Below are 18558 nucleotides of genomic sequence, written 5' to 3' on the forward strand. Positions count from 1 at the left end.
TCCCCAGATGAACCTTTCTATCTTTTTACTTTCCAGGGTAACCATTCCCGAACAAAGGAGTGCCAGGTCATCAAACCTTGAAGTGTAAGAGACGATATCGGAACCTTTCATCTTCAGGTTCCACAGCTCATTTTCCAACTTCTGGATTTCACCCCTAGGGCAATACTCCGCACGTAGTAGTTCCTTCATAACTTCCCATCCCATAGCATTGGCTACAGGTAAAGTCAGGGATTTGACTCGACCGTTCCACCAAGTCAAAGCCTTATTGGTGAGCGTACAGGCGGCAAATTTCACCTTATCAGATTCCGAACAGGCGCAAATCTCGAAGATAGATTCGATTTTCTCTAACCACCGAGTTAGAGCAATGACACCCCCTGTGTCATCGAAGAATGTGGGTTTTTCATTCATAAAGTCTTTATAAGAACACTCCTTTCGGTGTCCTTGACTACCTTCCGGGTTTTGGGTACCACCTCCTGAACCACTAGGGTTTAGTTGAGGTAGGAGAGCAGATATGGTGGCAGAAATGGTTGCCTGAAGTGTTTCTAGATCGATTTGAAGAGGAAGTGGTGGTGGCGGAGGGTTGTTGGTCTTTGAGCTGGGTCTTTTCCTCGGAGGCATCTTGATCTATAAAGATCAGGAAAGAGAGGATCATAAGTCCTCTGAATTGAATCAAGAGATATAGATCAGGGGATATCTCATCAAGATAGATACAACATTATAGTAAGCGATAAAACAGGAGGGAGTGATCAAAGTAGGAAATTTTATCGCTAGAGGAATGATCAAGGAACAACACGTATACGAGGATTTCTACAAAGGACCTGCTCGAGAAATACTCCCATAGTATTTCATGGTTCGCTGCAGCGACGACTCGTTGTTTGGGATATTAGGTAAGTTTTAGGTATGCTGCGTACCACAGTCACTCCCAAGCACATGTTGGTCGTGTCTTGAATGAATATAGTTGGCCATGCTATATTGATCCTAGACACGACTACATAACTGCCCAGGTTTAACCGCAGCATACAACACCCATTTACTTATATTTTGTTCTACTTGTAATTATGGATCTCGACGGTCGGTATACTTGTATACTTTAGAAAATACTTATATTTGTAGAGTATACTTTTAGTTCAGAGCACTTAGGCCCTTTAATGTTTATAGTCTTATACCATGTAAGCTTTGGTATACTAGTTCACTATAAACAAGGGCTCTGATACCAATCTGTCCCACCCCAAAAACCAAAGGCGGAAACGTTCCAGGGGTTGACTCCAAGTTGAGTATCAAATCCAATGCACATAGTAAAGTAGTAATCACAAAATATTACATTACATAATATTATTTACAATTGTTTGAAAGTAAAGTTGTACAAGTGTTATACATATGTAATATAGACAAAAGCAAAGACGGGTCTTCAGAATGCTCCGTCTTCTCCAAAAGTTTGCGGTGTACCTGTCTATTGCTGACCTGAGAATACAAGCAGTTTGAAAATCAGCATAAAGCTGGTGAGTTCATAAGCGGTTTAGTTTTGAAAGAACGAGTTCCTTTGTTTTCTGAAAAGGTAGCTATTCAAGAAAATCCCATATTTTCTTATGAAAACAGTTTGGTTATCCTTTGTACAATTTCGAAAACAGTTGGTTATGTCATTCCAGGAAAATCCCATATTTTCCTTATAGTTTTAGTTATTCGTTTGTTACTTTATTCGATTATGTGTTAAAGTACTACCCAGGAAAATCCCATATTTTCCTATGTATTGAGTTGTCTGTTCATTTCTAGGTTCGTTACTAATTGTTATGTTATCCCAGGAAAATCCCATATTTTCCTATGTATTGAGTTGTCTATTCGTTTCTAGGTTGTTACTAGTTATTACCATGTGTATAGTATTAGATAAGTATTCTAACCCTTAGTTATTCTACCTTCGGATGGCTACTATCTACTAACTTAGTTGTATTTTCACAGTTTTAGAACCACACAGAAGCGTACATCACAGTATTTTCGAAGTTCTGTTAAGTTCCAAAAGAGTACATTTCGTTGTGTATTCGAAACTCTGTCAACATTCTGAGGCTGACACATTTGAAGCTCAGTAGAGGTTCAGAGGTGTATTTTCGTATTCTTTTTCGAAGCTCTGGTGACATTCAGAGGGTACAGCAACTGTATAATCGACGTCTTTGTGTCAACCAAAGGCGTTACTTCGCATTCGTAGTCGGATTCACATTCGCATTCGCATTCGTATTCGTATTCGTATTAGGTTACATTCGTATTCGATTTCGTACTAAGCTACATTTGTATTCGATTTCATACTAGGTTACCTTCGTATTCGTATTCGTATTCGTATTCGTATTCGTATTCGTATTCATATTCGTATTCGTATTCGTATTCGTATTAGGTTACATTCGTATTCGATTTCGTACTAAGCTACATTTGTATTCGATGTCGTACTAGGTTACCTTCGTATTCGAATTCGTATTTGTATTCGTATTCGTATTCATATTCGTATTCGTATTCGGTTATATTCGTATTGTTCGTATTAGTATGATTTCTTTTTAAAAGCAATATAGATCAAAACACTTTTCAAAAGAAATCTATATTTAACCTGCAATTCGAAACATCAGTCATCATAGTCTTTGGAAATCATGACATTTAGAAATTAAAATCATTAAGTTGAAAATCAGTTTGAGTACAAGATACACTTGTACTTTTGCTTGTATTCCCCCTGAAAACAGTTAAAAACAGTGAAAAAGGGTAGGGGTATGAACTCACTGGATGAGAAACGTGACGATTTCGGATGCTAAACGTTGGTCTGGGGCTTGCAAATGCCCGAGTTTCCTAAGTATAATTTAAAGATACACATTTGTATCTAATTAGGACTTAAATTAAGTATTTGTTAGGGACAATTACTTGTAGTCGCGGAGACACCCCATTACGAGTGTTTGGAGGGACCCGGGTGGCGTTTAAGGACGTGAAATGACACTAGGGACTTGGGACTTGAGTTTATTCCCCATGAATAACCTCATACAGGAGTTTTTAGCCAATAACACCCACTCCCCATGAGTTTACGGCCGTAAACTCATGGTGGGGTCAATTAGGGGCAAAAATGGCTTAAATCACTTAAGGGAATTTTTCTTGGCTTGGATCAAAGGCTTGGAATAGATTTTTAAACATCAAATGACTTATTTATGGGAGTTTACGGCCTAGCATAGGCTCCTGGCCGTAAACTCCTTAATACCCATGAAAATTGTGTTAAATGATGCTAAAACAAATCACATGTGATTAGTAAATTTATCCCAAGGCCTTATATGCATTTCCTTGATGTTTTGAAGAGGTTTTTGGAGTTTACAGCCTATGAGACCCCTCTCATGGCCGTAAACTCTCCTAGAGGGTAAATCCATATGTTTTAAGGCTAAAAACTTGCATGTAAGGGCTTCTAAAATTCATTCCAAGGCTTTAGGGGTGTTATAGGGGCTTTACAACATTTTTGGATGAGTTTTCTTCCCATTATGAAGAGTTTACGGCCCAAGCATGAGGCTTGGCCGTAAACTCTCTTTTGTCCCTCAAATAATATGTTTAAGGTGTCCAAAATGCTAAAACTAATATCCTAAAATTCATATCTAAGTCTTATAAGTGTTTTGGAGGGGTTTAAGGTCATGAAAACCTCAATTATATGAGTTTACGGCCCAAGCATGAGGCTTGGCCGTAAACTCGTTCAAATCCTTCAAAATTCATGTTTAATTTGTTATAAGTCCAATTCATGAAGTCATTTAATCATATCTAGGTCCCAAAATTGTCTAGGAGGGGTTTAAGGGCTTAAAAACCTTCAAACTTAGTGTTTACGGCCTAGGCATCTGTAACAGCCCGGAATTCCAAGTATTGTAATAATTATGTTTTTGGGGTGTTTTAAGAGGGGACTCGGCGAGTTGGAGCCTAGACTCGCCGAGTAGGATCGCAGACTTGGTCGCGGGTTCGCGACTGGACTCGACGAGTCCAGATATGGACTCGACGAGTCCAGATATGGACTCGACGAGTCCAGATATGGACTCGACGAGTCCAGATATGGACTCGACGAGTCCAGATATGGACTCGACGAGTCTAGATATGGACTCGGCGAGTCTACGTTGTTTAGCGAAAACCCTAACCGTTCAGGTTTGGGACGTATAAAAAGGACTCATTGGCCGTCATTGTTCATTTTAGCCTTCTGAGAAGAACCCTAAATCGATTGTGTGCACCTGGAGCAAGGATTATAGGCCATTGTTGATTATAGAAGAGTGGTTGTGCAAGGAAGAGAAGGGATTGGCTAAAGGAGCAGCAAGGGAGTCACATTCTGAGGATTGGGGACACAGAGAATACATCATCCAGGTGAGAATTCGAGTATACTCTGCTATGTTGATGTGTTTATGGAATTAGGGTTTGTGGAACCCTTTTGTGATTAGACTGAATGCTACCTTAGTCCCCCAAACGATTGTGACTCTGTATTGGGACCTTTGGAGGTCCAAAATGTCCCATGCCTGTACATTTCGGGAATTGATGAAGGTTTTGGATTGGAATCCTTATGCCTTAGGTCAATATGTATGTTATGAATCATGGGGTGTATCATGAGCACCAAAATGAGGACCTTACGTGATGGACCAGTCTAGGAAGGCCAGGCTTATGAATGGTCGGAGCAGTTCTGCCATTAGAAAGCAGTTTGAGCGGTTGCATGGCATGGACTCGCCGAGTCCGATGAACAGACTCGGCGAGTAGCTTGAAGACTTACTGGGACTCGTCGAGTTGTTCTTCAGACTCGGTGAGTTGAGTCGGGGTGGCCCCGCGATTCTTCCAGGAGGAACTCGTCGAGTAAAAAGGGGATACTCGACGTGTAGAAAGGGTGTCTTAAGGAATCGGTGAGTTAAGGGCGAGTGGACTCAGAGTCGTTGAACTCGGCGAGTCTTGGGGTGACTCGGCGAGTTAGATCGCGGGTTGAGTGAAGTTCTGAGTATGGGGACTCGGCGAGTCATAGGGTTGACTCGGCGAGTAGGGTCAGTCAGGGGTTGACTTTGACCTTGTCTTTGACCAAGGATTTACCAGTGGTTCCAGGGGTATTTTGGTAATTATTGTTATTGTTTGAGTTCAGTGCATTGGTGACTGTCCAGAGGTGGAGATCGTATCAGTGATCGGAGCAGCTTGAGCTATCTGTTCAGTCGGCAGTTTCGAGGTGAGTTATCCTCACTATATCGCTAGGGTTTATGGCACCAATGCCAACCCTTTTATCGGATGGAAATTCGGGTAGTTGTCAGTTGTTATATGTTATAGGCCGGAAGGCAATACATGTTATGGGCCGGAAGGCATTACTATGTGGACCGGAAGGTCATGGCCTGGAAAGGCGTATGTATGCATTTAGTATGTTGACTGATTCATAGGGTAATGTTATGATAGTGACCGGCTAGACCGGTATCTTGTTTAGAGTAATGCTATGATATGTGATCTGTTGATCGATTGTTGTCTATGAACTGCTATATGATTATTTGTTATGTTATATATGCATTTTATGCTTATGGGCCGGAAGGCGATATGTTATGGGCCGGAAGGCAATATGTTGTGTGATGGACCGGAAGGTCGGCGTGGGTAGGACCGGAAGGTTTACCCAGCAGGGACAGAAGTCCCCTGAGACACATGGACCGGAAGGTCAGGGCCTGGAAAGGCGTATATGTGGTTGGTATTCTGGGGGTATCTCACTAAGCTTTCGGGCTTACAGTTGTGGTTTTATGTTTCAGGTTCTCAAGGGTCTGTGGCAAGGCAAAGGCGTGATCGTACCGTTCCTCGCGTTGGTGTTTTATAATATGAACCTGGGAAATTACTCTGTTTAATAATGTATTGAAAACCTTTTTGTTACAACGTTAATAAAATGGGTGATTTTGAAAAGTTTTAATTGTTTTGAAATTTTGGATGTTACAAGTTGGTATCAGAGCCTTGGTTTGAGTGAATTGGGGAAACATTCATGTGACTCCAGTCTCAAATCGAGGAGGATTTTAAAAAGAGAAATTAAAATGAGAAATTAAAATGGTTTTCAATTTTAGTAAAAGGAGGACGCGGAGGTACGATCAGCCGGAGCCAGTAAGTAACCCCAAGATACCATACGTGATATTTGTTTTATTGAGCTTGATAGAACAGCATGCTAGAGTTAGGCTAGGGATCTTCAGGAATTCATGATAATGTTGCCTGATTTGTGATGCCTGTAGCCTAGGGTCCCTTATGGGATATTCTCAGTGTTCCTCTAGTGGTGAGGGTTGATAGTTGTTATGCATGTTCCCTAGGGTATTGTGGTAGTACTTCATACAAATACGGGTAGGTGTGGAAGGTAGTATGGGCCCGTACTACTGAAAGCACAGGACCCATACGCGTATCAGGGAAACCATGGTCTCTAGGGTAAGGTTGCGAGAGTTGGATCCCACGATTGTGGGAAGTGTCTGAGATTGGTAGGGTGCCTTCAGTATGGAGATTTCGAGGCATGATGATAGTGGATCCGGATCAGGAGCGGGAGCGGGGGAGCGAGTTCTGGGTGAATCGGTGCCGTCAGAGGTTATCGATCGGACGAGCACGAGCGAGCGGGATGCGAGGATTCGCGAGATCCTGCGTGATGAGGTTGCTGCATTGTTACGGGTTGAGTCTCCAGAATTGTTTGGGTCGATCAGGACCGCCATGATTGAGTATTTCGATGAGCGATATGCGGCTCTCGCAGAGACGGTTGCCGTGGTGGCTACAACGGCTGTAGCAGCGGCAAGGGGAGGAGCTAGTCGGGGTTTTCAGTATCGGGACTTCTATTATACGAAGCCTCCCACATTCGATAGGGTTCAGGACCTGATTGTTGCTATGAGATGGTTATCAGACGTGGAGGGGTATTTCTCCACGAGTTTATGCCCTGCTGATCAGAGGGTGAGGTGTGCTCTGAACCTGTTGAGGCTAGGAGCGAAGGATTGATGGAGATTGACTACGAGGTCATTTTCCGATGCCAGAGGGCTGCGGTTTCATGGGATCAATTCAGAGAGATGTTCAGTACTCGCTATGTTCTATGGGATGAAAAGGAGAGATTGGCTCGGAAGTTCCTTGAGCTGAAGCAGGATTCGGAGTCGGTGACTAAGATCACCAGGATGTTTATTGAGAGGGCGATGTTTTGCCCTGAGTTCGCTTCAGAGCAAGCTCAGATGTCCTGATATCTGAGTATGCTCAAGAGGGATATCAGACAGTTCGTGTCTGCGCAGAGGTGTGAGACCTTGTTGGAGTTGCAGGAGGCCGCCATGTGGCGTGAGTTAGAGGCTGAGTTGCAGTCGCGTGAGCTGAGGCATGCCCCGATGCAGCCGCAGTCGGCGCCGAAACGGTCCAGGACCGTAGATGTTAGAATGGGGGATCGGAGCGGCCACACTTGTGGGAAGTGTGGGAGGGGTTACACCGGAGCTTGCTGGTCTGGTGGTGCATGCCGCAAGTGCGGAAAGGAGGGGCACGGTGCACGGGATTGTCGGCAGTCAGTGCCAATTCGGGTTTGAGGATTTGTTATCAGTGTCGGCAGGTTGGACATTCGAGGGTCAACTGCCACAGCTTTCTGCAGGACCGGTACAGGCTCTAGCACCGGCCACCTTGAGGAGTTCAGGAGGAGGACAGGATGGAGCGGAGCCCCAAGGGCTCAGGGTCGTGCTTATCGGCTTGCGGCAGAGGGAGACGGAGCAGTGTCGGAGGCAGCTGCGGGTATGATGCTTTCTTGATGTCTTGATTGTCTTGCATTGATTGTGGCGTATTGTTTGTGCTGGTATCTTGTGTGGATTTCGATGCGGTATTCGTTGTTTCGCGGGTTTGGCATGGTTATGGATTGGTGCTTCAGGTTTTCGCTTTGGCATTCGTTGTTCCCTGATGGTTTGGTATGGTTATAGTTTGGTGTTTTGGTGCCGGTAGCCTTGTGCGGTTTTCGATGTGGTATTCATCCTTTGGCAGGTTGTGGGTTTGGTTACGGGTTATTGTTGGGAATTCCGTTGGTTATCGCTCGTGAGGGTTGTTAGTGGAGATGCGGCACTGGGTTGAATGTCGGGTAGCATCTGCAGTCGTAGAGTGGACAATTGAAAGACCGGATTCTTTTGAGTGGATTGATCAGGGAGGAGATGTGTTTGGCTGAGGGTTGCTTATGCTTGTGGGAAGCAGTCAGTGGGTAAATGTTCTCTTTGTGCAGGATTGTTCTGAAAGGTCGTTAATGACGATCGGTGGCAGTTAGTCAGTGCTTTAGTGGGGGAGAATTGGAGAATTCTCCGGGAGATCGATGAGTATGTCAGGGTGCTTAGCTGTTGGGATTCAGCAGTGTTTGTCAGCTCAGAGTATAGGTCGACGAGAGCGAATGTCGGGTATGCGAGGCGGGATACAGACCTAGGGCATTTGATTGTGGAGGCCTGAGAGAAGGCCGGGATCAAGCTTGAGTAAGTAACCGGGGTTATGCGATCAGATTATTTGTATGTTTGAGGTACGTGATGGGTTGTACTGCATTAATCCCACGGGATTATGTTGTGCATGTTTCTAGAGCTGGAACCGGAAGGTTCCCAGAGTTAGAACCTGAGGGTTCACAGAGTTTGGGTGTACGGACCCACAGAGATATAGCCTCGAGTGGCTAGTATGTGTTATGAGAGTCGGTCCAGTCATGCTGGAGACTCTGTTGGTATTGCTGGATCAGTTTGAGATTGCGGATTGTGTATGTTGCAGTGTGATTGCATTGGAAGGTCTGGCCCCGGGTTAGTGATCTTGTTAGCTGAGGCAGTGATTTTGATGAGTGGAGAGAGTGCATGGGATTGAGAGCCCCTGCAATGAGAACCAGAGTATGTGAATAGCGATTACGCAAAAAGGGTGGTGTCGCTTGGGGCAAGCACCGTGGCACCGGTTGGAGTGGCATTATGGCCAAGAGGGTCCCTTGGAAGGAAAAGAGAAAGGTGTGTAACTCCGAAGGGGAGTGCAAGTTCACAAGAATGAAAGCTGCAGAGCAGAGTTATGGTTAGAGTATTTCGGGTATGGCTTCGAGCATCGTGTTCGCGGCAGCAAAGTAGGAACCCATCCGGTTTGGGATGTCTGTTGAGGCTCAGAAGGGATGCAGGGAGAGAGAGAATCTTAAATTCTCAGTGTGATTCTGATCAGAGTGTAGGATGGATGTAGTGGTTCATCTTGGGAGATGTTCGAGGATATCATCATTGTATCGGGTCTTCCAACCTGCGGGTGTTGGGACTAGTTCAGTATGTGTATGTGATGGCAAGAGGAGAACTTGTGAGAGTTGCTCTAAGAGTGAGAATGGATCTCTCAGTCAGTCCGGAATGGACAAAGTGGGCTTTGGATCGGGGATCTGGTGGTTCATGGTTTCCTAACCCTTATGGGTCGAGTGATCGTTGAGATTTAGAGCAGAGTTGCATCTTGGGTAACTTTCGGTTACAGAGAGTGATGTGCAGTACAGAGATCGTGCTTCAGTCGGCAGAGCAGATTCAGCAGGTTAGACAGAGGTTATTGACCGCCCGGAGCCGATAAGAAAAGTTATGCAGACAGACGCCGGTCCGAGCTTGAGTTTCAGGTCGACGACCTCGTACTCCTGAAGGCCTCTCCTTGGAGGGGAGTGATTCGATTCAGGAAGAGGGGCAAGTTGGGGCCCTGGTATATTGGGCCTTTTCATGTGATTGCGGGGGTAGGCCGGGTGGCCTAACGTTTGGAGTTGCCCACGGATCTGAGACAAATCCACGACATTTTTCATGTGTCGCAGTTGAGAAAGTGTAAAGCCGATGAGTCGGCAGTGGTCCCATTAGAAGACATTCAGGTGGATGCGGGCCTGAATTATGCTGAGAGACCAGTGGTCATCAGAGATCGGAAGATCAAGGTTCTGAGGAACAAGGAGGTACCTCTGGTATTGGTTCAGTGGCAACATCGGAAGGGATCGGAAATGACTTGGGAGCTGGAACGTGAGATGCGGGAGCAGCATCCGGAACTATTTTCAGAGTGAGACTTCGAGGGCGAAGTCTAATCCTAGTGGGGGAGAATTGTAACAGCCCGGAATTCCAAGTATTGTAATAATTATGTTTTTGGGGTGTTTTAAGAGGGGACTCGGCGAGTTGGAGCCTAGACTCGCCGAGTAGGATCGCAGACTTGGTCGCGGGTTCGCGACTGGACTCGACGAGTCCAGATATGGACTCGGCGAGTCTACGCTGTTTAGCGAAAACCCTAACCGTTCAGGTTTGGGACGTATAAAAAGGACTCATTGGCCGTCATTGTTCATTTTAGCCTTCTGAGAAGAACCCTGAATCGATTGTGTGCACCTGGAGCAAGGATTATAGGCCATTGTTGATTATAGAAGAGTGGTTGTGCAAGGAAGAGAAGGGATTGGCTAAAGGAGCAGCAAGGGAGTCACATTCTGAGGATTGGGGACACAGAGAATACATCATCCAGGTGAGAATTCGAGTATACTCTGCTATGTTGATGTGTTTATGGAATTAGGGTTTGTGGAACCCTTTTGTGATTAGACTGAATGCTACCTTAGTCCCCCAAACGATTGTGACTCTGTATTGGGACCTTTGGAGGTCCAGAATGTCCCATGCCTGTACATTTCGGGAATTGATGAAGGTTTTGGATTGGAATCCTTATGCCTTAGGTCAATATGTATGTTATGAATCATGGGGTGTATCATGAGCACCAAAATGAGGACCTTACGTGATGGACCAGTCTAGGAAGGCCAGGCTTATGAATGGTCGGAGCAGTTCTGCCATTAGAAAGCAGTTTGAGCGGTTGCATGGCATGGACTCGCCGAGTCCGATGAACAGACTCGGCGAGTAGCTTGAAGACTTACTGGGACTCGTCGAGTTGTTCTTCAGACTCGGCGAGTTGAGTCGGGGTGGCCCCGCGATTCTTCCAGGAGGAACTCGTCGAGTAAAAAGGGGATACTCGACGTGTAGAAAGGGTGTCTTAAGGAATCGGTGAGTTAAGGGCGAGTGGACTCAGAGTCGTTGAGCTCGGCGAGTCTTGGGGTGACTCGGCGAGTTAGATCGCGGGTTGAGTGAAGTTCTGAGTATGGGGACTCGGCGAGTCATAGGGTTGACTCGGCGAGTAGGTTCAGTCAGGGGTTGACTTTGACCTTGTCTTTGACCAAGGATTTACCAGTGGTTCCAGGGGTATTTTGGTAATTATTGTTATTGTTTGAGTTCAGTGCATTGGTGACTGTCTAGAGGTGGAGATCGTATCAGTGATCGGAGCAGCTTGAGCTATCTGTTCAGTCGGCAGTTTCGAGGTGAGTTATCCTCACTATATTGCTAGGGTTTATGGCACCAATGCCAACCCTTTTATCGGATGGAAATCCGGGTAGTTATGTTATGGGCCGGAAGGCAATACATGTTATGGGCCGGAAGGCATTACTATGTGGACCGGAAGGTCATGGCCTGGAAAGGCGTATGTATGCATTTAGTATGTTGACTGATTCATAGGGTAATGTTATGATAGTGACCGGCTAGACCGGTATCTTGTTTAGAGTAATGCTATGATATGTGATCTGTTGATCGATTGTTGTCTATGAACTGCTATATGATTATTTGTTATGTTATATATGCATTTTATGCTTATGGACCGGAAGGCGATATGTTATGGGCCGGAAGGCAATATGTTGTGTGATGGACCGGAAGGTCGGCGTGGGTAGGACCGGAAGGTTTACCCAGCAGGGACGGAAGTCCCCTGAGACACATGGACCGGAAGGTCAGGGCCTGGAAAGGCGTATATGTGGTTGGTATTCTGGGGGTATCTCACTAAGCTTTCGGGCTTACAGTTGTGGTTTTATGTTTCAAGTTCTCAAGGGTCTGTGGCAAGGCAAAGGCGTGATCGTACCGTTCCTCGCGTTGGTGTTTTATAATATGAACCTGGGAAATTACTCTGTTTAATAATGTATTGAAAACCTTTTTGTAACAACGTTAATAAAATGGGTGATTTTGAAAAGTTTTAATTGTTTTGAAATTTTGGATGTTACAAGTAAAAAAGTGGGTTAGATCTGATCCCACATCGGCTGGGAAGGAGAACTAAGCATTCCTTAAAAGGGGTGTGGATACCTTCCCTATCACAACGCGTTTTAAATCCGTGAGGGCAGCAGATCCCATAAGAACTCTGCAGTTAAGCGTGCCTGGGCGGGAGTAGTACCAGGATGGGTGACCCCCTGGGAAGTCCTCGTGCCGAGTGGCCCAAAGCGGACAATATTGTGATACGTGCCAGAGGGGGATGTTACAAATGGTATCAGAGCTAGGGCACGGGTCGATGTGTTCGACGGGGACGTCGAACCCTATAATGGGGGGTGAAAGTGGGTTAGATTTAATCCCACATCGGCTGGGAAGGAGAACTAAGCATTCCTTAAAAGGGGTGTGGATACCTTCCCTATCACAACGCGTTTTAAATCCGTGAGGGCAGCAGATCCCATAAGAACTCTGCAGTTAAGCGTGCTCGGGCGGGAGTAGTACCAGGATGGGTGACCCCCTGGGAAGTCCTCGTGCCGAGTGGCCCAAAGCGGACAATATTGTGATACGTGCCAGAGGGGGATGTTACAGCATCTTCGTGGGCCGTAAACTCTCATACAAGGCCATTTTTTATGATTTAATCCCGAATTTGAAGGTCTAATATGCTATAAAATGAAGTTAGAAAGGTACCTTAGGGATTTGAGGCCTTAAAATTGAGTTTTGGTCCCTTGAACTTAGATTTAGGAGAGAGGTTATAGAGAGAGTAGAGAGAGGAAGCAAAAGCTTCAAATGGAAGCTGAAACGTGTTTATATAGGTCGAGAAATTTGGACACGATGGAATTCTACCCGATACCGGCACTAAACGGGGCTTTTGGTCGCACCCGATTAAGTTTCTGTAACTCGGCGGGATTGTTTCTAAAATGTTTTGGAATAAGCATTTTGGGTTCATTTCGTGAGTTCCTAACAGGTTTGGACACTCATTAGTATCAATTAAACATATAAGTTTAATTTATTCAACCCAAAACGACATCGGTACAAACCGATATACGGCAAGCCATACGGGTAGGATAGGTTTTCGGCGATGAACAACTTCGGGTTGTTACACAAACAACCTCTAGTAGATCATGGAGTTCGTTAGGGCTTCATGACTGTCGTTCCAGAACAACCCAAAGGCAACAACAACAACAACAACAACAACAACAACAACAACAACAACAACAACAACAACAACAACAACAAAAACAACAAGAAGAAAAAGTCTTGGAACAAAAGGAAGGTTCAATCTTCCCAAGAGCCTTCCAAGAAACAGCAGATAGTGGTCGTTCATGCTACTACTATTCCTACTACAGTTCCTGTTACCCCTACCCCAGCAAAGCAGTATGGTGGAAATTTACCGAAGTGCAACAAGTGTAATTTCCATCACACAGGAAATTGCTATGAAATGCACTGTAAGAATTGCAACAGAAAGGGGCACACTGCCCGTTTCTGTAGGTTACTTGCACAACGTATCACTCAAGTTCCCGACGTTGGAATAAGCCGGGCATGTTATGAGTGCGGTGAAACTGGAAATTTCAAAAAGGATTATCCAAAGGCAAGGAATGCCAGTAGTGTGGGAAGAATACTGGTATTGGTAACGAGGAATCTGTTGCGGACCTTACGGTGGTAACGGGTACGTTTCTTCTCAACAATTCATACGCCTACATTCTATTTTATAGTGGTGCAGAGAAAAGTTTTATGAGCCATAAATTCAAACACCTACTTAAACAAAATTCTCAACCACTAAAATATACCTTCACTATAGAAATGGCCAATGGGAAAACCGAGTGCACTAACAATATATACATGGGATGTACCCTTACTCTAAATAACTTTTCCTTCTCAATCGACCTGATGCCAGTATCCATAAAAAGTTTCGACTTCATTATTGGGATGGACTGGTTAATTCCTAATCGTGCCGACATCCTATGTTACAAGAAAGCTATTTGTTGGATATAGTGTCTAAGTCCATAACTATATTTGGTATGTACTTGACCCGACCCAGCATGGTCCATTTGGGTTGCATGGCATCATGCACTTTGATAGACTAAATGAGAGAAATAAGACACTTATGGTTTATTAATATATTATAAGTTCTAATATATTAATAATAAGAATAATAATATTTAGTTAGTATTGATCAAGAGTTAACTTAGAGTTAATTGTGTGATCAAAAGAAGACTAGTTAAATATATGGGTTGATTGTGTAAATCATCCATAACTTATATAATGGGCCAAAGCTCCATGGATTATCAAGTTGGGTTAAGCCCATAGGATGCTCCATGGAGGTTACATAACCCATGGGTCATGGAAATGAAAGGTCATGACGATTAGGGTTTACATGGTGTAACCCTAATTGTAATACACTATATAAGCATCATATTATTCACCAAAATCGGCCACTAGTGTGAAGAAAGAGGGCATAACCGATTTTACAAGTGTTCTAGTTTCTCTCAAGGTTTATTCTAAGTGTACTTAGTGTTGTGTGAAGCATTTGAGGCATCACACTTAGGGTGCTAGGCTCTCAAGGTTTTCAAGGAATCAATTCAATTACAAGGTATGTAATTCTAGCCATCTTTTATGTTAAAAGTTCCCCATGTATGCTAGATAGGATTATGAACCTTGAAAATCAATTTTGCATGAATATTAGACTAACATAGATCCAATGTTTATTAGGGTTGCATGTACACTTAGGAGTGTTAGAATGCTCAAAACCCAACAGTGGTATCAGAGCCAAGGCTTGTTTGTTAATACTTGATGCAAAATAGTGTGAAAACTCGAATTTGAGCTATCTGCACAGGGGACTCGCCGAGTCCATGGGGAGGACTCGACGAGTCCAAGTGAAAATGCAACCAACTCGGCGAGTCAATTCGTGCACTCGATGAGTTGGTCATGCAGATTGCAGTTTTTTGATTTTTGCTGCTGGAAACGGACTAGAAACATTACCCTAAACTGTTTTGGTGTTTTAAAACTTGTTTTAGATGGTGTAATGGTTATTCTAATCCATTTACAATGGCTAATATAAAAAATTCATGATTTTATGTGTTCTTGAATTTTTGATGTTCATATTCATGTTCATATCAGTTTAGAAGATCATAGGAATTATTTGTAACTTACTTAGTAGTTTAATTCTTGATCATTATGTGTTTTAATGGAGTCCATAACTTGTCCTCAAGTTATGGAAAACCAAGAGTCACACTTGAATAAATATCATTAAAAGAACACAAGAGTTATAAAAATGAAGACAGAGTCTTCATTTTTAATACTCAATTAACTCATAAGTTATGAAAGATGAAAAGTTTTGAAAGTTACAAAACTGGCCCTCAAGTTTTGGAATTTGAAAAGTTTTCTTTCATTATTACTTTAATTCCAAATTAAGCCCTTAGAATTTTCAAGAATTAAAATTCAACCGTTATACTTTATAATATTATAAGTTAATAATATATATATATATATATATATATATATATATATATATATGTATATGTATGTATGTATGTATGTATAAGAGCAAGTCATCTTACCATTAGTAGGCCTCATTCACGAAGCCGGTCTATAAGGGGGGTGTAAGGTTCTTGCCTATAAAATGGCAACTTAATGGGTGTCCATTCTCACCCACTGCTTCCTTGATCGGTGGAGGGCCGTTAGCCGAAAAAGGTAGGACAAGGACTATAATTCTCCCTTCATTATACGTATAATGATAAATACTAAGTAACTAAACCCTTAGAAATTCCCAATCTTAGTTACTTAGGAAAAATGTGAAAAAGGTGCTAATCCATGAAATTACACTTTGCACTTTGTTAAAGCCGTTAGTGGAGCGTGTGTGGTTAATCGGCACACTAACTGGACTTAACAAGATAGCCAAAGGGTGACTTAATGTTTATCATAGTATCGATGGAGCGTGTGTGGTTAACCAGCACTTCGATTGAGGGGTAATACATTAATGGTACCAAGTAATTTGCATGGTTACTTCACAGCTTGTTTTGTGATCCTCAACATACCAGTCACAAAACCTGAAGGGCACACTCGAGATTGAAACATGTCATTGAAAGTTCAATGAATCTCAAAGATCTAGGAGCTTCAAAACCAATTAAAACCTAATAATTTATTTCGCTTTTCATGGTGGAAATTGGTGAATCTTCATTCACCTACCTTCAAATATTTTATAGCTTGGATTACGGAATCCCTCTTCCAAGTTATAAAATAGTTTGTTGGGTCCTAGCCTTAATATTTCATATTGGGTGTTATATTAAGGACTTAAATCAACTAACTTGAATTTCTCCCATTGTGATTTCTGGTTAGACAACAATGATCTTCCCAAATCGAGCTTTCGTAATGAATATGACTTCCCGAGTTTGTCTCATGGAATTCATACTTCTCTTCCTCCACCTCCTCCAATTATCCTCCCTGTCCCACAAGCACAAAGACTTGAAAAGTTCAAGATCACTGAATCCATACTCACAATAAAGCATAAAAGTGGAAGTCCTATGTGCACTCATATCATAGGACTGAAGTCACAGATTGACAGGTTGAGTGAGTTGGGTGTCATTGTCCCAAGGAAGTTGGCTATTGACTGGGTCTTTCAGTCACTTCTTAAGTCATATAGTAGGACTACTATGTGACAGATCACGACATGACCCTAATAGATCTTTCTTATTTGCTTATTGCTACTGAATCAGAAATCATTTGGTGCAATAGTCAGGAAAATATGGATGGAAGGTTTGTTTCTCAAACTTCCATGGACATGGACAATGGTAACATTGGATGTCCAGAAAAGCTTTCTCTTCCCAATGTAAAGAGGAAGTTTAAGTTTGGAATAGCCTTTTGTACCATTCCCAAAGAGTCTATATGTTTTTCATTGTGAAGAAAAGGGGCATTGGAATCGAAGCTGCCCTATCTACCTGAAAGATCTAAGATAAAGGAAAACCAAAAGGTTTGACTCTTTTTCAGGTAAATCCACTATCTAACTCTGTTAAGTTCCCAGTTGATGATTCTTAATACCAAATGTGACTCGGTTGCCTTTGTGATATTTAGCAAGATCAAGCAAAGGGAAGGAAACTTAAAAAGAAAGGAGTATGTTGAATCTGATTGCAAAGATGGATTTCTATCGCTTGGTTGAAAAACCAGATTCGTGAGCTACTTCTTAGGAGTTATGATAGATTGCTAGGAAACATGTAATAGCATAGTTTTCATTTCAAGTTACATTATAAGGAAAAGTTTTTTTTTTCTGCATTTCACAAATAAAATAAAAGTTTCTTTTACTTTATATCTCCTTGCAATGACACTTATGAAAACTTTATGTTTGTATGTTTCTACCAATGTTGGAAATATAAATTTGATTCTTTCATTTGTGGTAATATCTAAATTTACCAAATAAGGAAAGATTCTCATCATCCAAGTTTCAATTCGACCGAAACTTGGAATCATGCAAGTTGTGTAGTATGATGAATGAGAAATTTTCATTTTTGGAAAAAATTAAGACTAGTTCCTTGTTCACATGTATATGTGAGTCAAGTGAAAGGACTAAGGGATCAAGTACACATTCTTATGCACTGGTAAAAGTCCACCACAAAAGATCATTAAGACTAGTCATCATGATTTACTAAAGTTTAGTGAACATGGTTATACTTACAAGCTTAAGTATAATTCTGAAACATTGAAAGAATTCTATGTATGGCAGAACGAATAAGAAGAATCAAATTAGACAGAAGGATAAAAGTTTCTCAAATCTGAAAAGATTGGAGAGTACTTTAGTATCATGTTTTATGATCATCTTAAAGAGTAATGAGACCTTATCACAATTCATCCTCTAAGGGCATTCTTAAGGCTAATAAGAGGAATCATGAATTGTTGAAGTGGTCAAATTTAGAAGATGAGTCATACTTCATTCCAAAACGAATCTTAGAGTCATACTCCAAGATTTTAATTTGAGTGACACATCTAAAGGAAGGTTTATAACACTTGTCAAATGTAAGAGTAAAAGTTTTCTGCTCTTGTACATTTGAAACTGATAAGTTATGATGTTTTGGATAAAACAAAGTTCAACTAAGGTCAATTGTGTGAAATGTTTGTCTTGATTAAAGAATCCACACTACTTCATGAATATTTGACAAGAAAGTCTTATAGGTCAAGAAGACAGTGGGAGTCTAAAAGAACCTGAAATAGGTTCAAGAACTAATCAAGAATAAAATATGTATTTCATCACTAGCACACATCTAGAGGTTTATAACCTATCGTGTTGACATTTCTTTGCCCATTCCAGTTAAAGTTGGCAATACATTTGAGTTCTAAATGTTCTCAATTGTTTGCACAACTACTTGGAAGCAATGGTAGGTGTAAGTCCCAGATCTGCTTATGTATCAATCAGATCCAATTGATGGTGTGGAATCCCAATCAATTGGATGATGTCAGATCAAAAAGAAGAGAAGGAGAAGAAGAATTAAGATGAATCTAATGATGTATTCAAAGATATGAATGATGCTCCTTACACAAGATTCTCTCTCACACACTATTATTCTCTCTAACTTTCTCTCTCTACAATATGCTCCACTCCTTCTCTCTCTTC

At 42.3% G+C, this 18558-nt stretch overlaps 2 pseudogenes; both read left to right on the forward strand.

Moving 5' to 3' along the window:
- The first annotated feature begins 12070 nt into the window (after positions 1-12070).
- LOC145080553 (5S ribosomal RNA) lies at positions 12071-12188 on the forward strand (annotated as a pseudogene).
- A 196-nt stretch (positions 12189-12384) lies between these two features.
- On the forward strand, positions 12385-12502 carry LOC145080559 (5S ribosomal RNA; annotated as a pseudogene).
- The last annotated feature ends 6056 nt before the right edge of the window (positions 12503-18558 follow it).

This window comes from Lactuca serriola, chromosome 1, assembly GCF_051521515.1.
Source record: "Lactuca serriola cultivar US96UC23 chromosome 1, Lser_US96UC23_V15, whole genome shotgun sequence".
NCBI lineage: Eukaryota > Viridiplantae > Streptophyta > Magnoliopsida > Asterales > Asteraceae > Lactuca > Lactuca serriola.